Below are 2,785 nucleotides of genomic sequence, written 5' to 3' on the forward strand. Positions count from 1 at the left end.
GAAAAAAAAAAAAACAATATCCCGAAACCCTCATAAGACGGTTCAAACAAGGTATCCTGCACGTCTTCACCATGCGTGGGGTCGCGCACATTCTCAAAATTGGTGAAGATTTAGAAAACTGTCATGTCTGTAAATTGATTTTTAAATTCTTAGGTGTCATATCAGCATAAAAAGAAATTGACGGCTGGTCATGTGTGGACTCACTAATGTCACAGTCTGGTGAAGGAAAGTGATGCAAGTCGCTCATCTCACTTTGCGATCGACATACGGTAAGTGGATTCCCTTGTTCTTTTATTATTGACCCAGCCATATCGTTAATTGAAATTTGGGGTATCAGAAGTATTTGGGATATCAGTACTCTGTATGTGAGTACTCAAGAGTGAATACTCGTATCGGTATCAGAGCGTTGTTGAACATCCCTCATTAAGTTTAACCAAATTCGGGATAGTTGTTGCCATTAAGATCACTTTAAAAAAACATACGCTCAAATTTCAAGATAGTTACTTCAATTGCTGTAATAAACAGAAAGCAGACAACAATGTGCCCTGGCTGGTCCGCCGATAGTAGAGGGGTTGCCAGGGCTTTCATAGCAACTTGACTCTTCAAATGGTCAAGAATCAACAACCTTTTTTAAGCACTTTGTGATCAAATTTCTACATATTGTTGCTTTAATTGACATTGTGTAACAAGCATATCACAGTAATTTTTCCAAATTTTTAAATTAGAAAATCATTTTGATGATTATCTTGGTGAATTGGGGGGGGGGGTGATAATTTTTGAAGCTGCAGCATTTTTAATTTCAAATTTTGGCATACTGTTGCTTTCACAGATGTATTATAGGACACAAGCAAACCTTCACAAAAGGTGCAATGATCAAGTTTTATTTAGTATTGTTCGTGGGATACAGAACACGGAAATGTCTTTCATTGTAGTACTAGACACTAGTGTCAAAGTCAAGGCCCGAGGGCCATATCTGGCCCACCACATCATTTTATGTGGCCCGCGAAAGCAAATCAAGCATGTCAAGTTCCATAATGCTTGCTAACGTCTGAACCAAAATTTCAAATTGTCACATGTAATCCACAATAACAGTCATTATTCTTGACTTCTGATTTTAAAACTAGTTATCCATCAATTTGTTGTTCGCTGTGTATGTAATATGTGGGGGTGATTAAACAGTTATATGGTTTCCCAAAATTCATAACGGCCCTCCAAGGGAAACCGTAACTACAATGTGGCCCGCGATAAAAATGAGTTTGACACCTCTGTTATAGAAGCTTTAGTTGTATTCAGCGTACGCGACAAGTACATTGGTCAGAATGGGAGAAAAGGGAGGGAGAAGGATGACGAAAATGTTTGACACCACACGGAGAACACGGTGCCAACGCATTAAGTTTCCTTAATCGCCAAAGTCTTGCTACATAAGGTGGTCAAATGCAACGAGGTGTGGAGTTTGGACAGAAGTGTACGTTTATGGCACGTGACTGATGTATGATCAGGACAGGAAAAACAGATGGGATGGCAGTAGTCGAAATGATGCAATAATAAAGCAAGTATCACCCAGTATTCAGAAAAAAAATAAAAAGTTTGTCACAGTAGTTGTAGTCACATCACAGCAGTGTCACTTTAGAGCCGAGCTGTTCGGATTTACAGAATTTAGAAGTCCTCAATGGACAATGGAAATCTGAAGTTGTGGGCATGTGTGCCGCCTTTGGCAGTGAATGAAATGTTTTGAAGCCTGCGCTGTTGAATTGTGGTTGAAGTTCCATTCTCCATTTACATGAGCACCACCGTCAATTTGAATATTGTAGAAAAGTTGATTTCAGTACCTGGTTCTTCATCACAAGCGTTTTTTCCCGTTCACTGTAAGCGATACACAGCGAATCATTATGTGTTTTGAACTGAGCTATTGAAATACTGTAGTTTTCCACAAAATTCATATCTATTGAGATACACATTGAAGTGACTGTCAATGCCTTGAAATCAAACCTGACCCACCCTCTGCCCCAAAAGTAAACATTTGGAAATCTTCTGGTTGGCTTGTCCGTCACAGAGGGACCATGTAGACGGGTAGGTTAGCTTCACACGCTAATCGCTAGATACTTTAGCTAGCCTCTATGCACTTAGTCGCTTGTTATCAAAAGACATTGCGTAAACAAAACATAAGACCGATGACCGCGATAACTGTGTTGTATAGCATTAGAGGTGCAGCTCGTGCTGTTGTCATTCCAATGTGCCTTTTCAAGGTTGGAAACTACTCACTTTTCTTCAACGCATCATTCATAAATCTTCACCATCTGCTGAGTTGAAAGGTTTTCCATTGATGATCTTATTCTCAAGCTTACAAAAAAAAGTAAATAAATAAAAATACAGTGACATTATTTTCGTGGCGATAACGGTTTGAATTGCGAAAAACAAAAGCTCGCTCGTGCCTAATCAAACAAATGTTGATCTTGGATTGCATTAAAACAGTTAAGAAATGGCACACGCGCGCGCGCGCGCACACACACACACACACACACGAGTAAGAAAAAAAAAAGGCCAACTCCAAATATGAAGGTCAGATTTGAGAAAGTTGAGATTTGAACCCGGAATTGCACAACTGAGAGGGAGACTTGTTACCCACTATCGGCACTGTGGCTCCCTACTGAATACTTCTACAGTCACTGAAAAACAGCCTTTTGAATTGACTTAAATTGAACTCAAGTTGTGTCCGATGCACGTGATTTAAATGTGGTTACAGCAACCATTTCCCCCCCGCCCCCCCCCCCCCCCCCCATTTAAA

Source organism: Hippocampus guttulatus, chromosome 9, assembly GCF_054856545.1.
Source record: "Hippocampus guttulatus isolate MCC_2025c chromosome 9, RoL_Hgut_1.0, whole genome shotgun sequence".
Lineage (NCBI taxonomy): Eukaryota > Metazoa > Chordata > Actinopteri > Syngnathiformes > Syngnathidae > Hippocampus > Hippocampus guttulatus.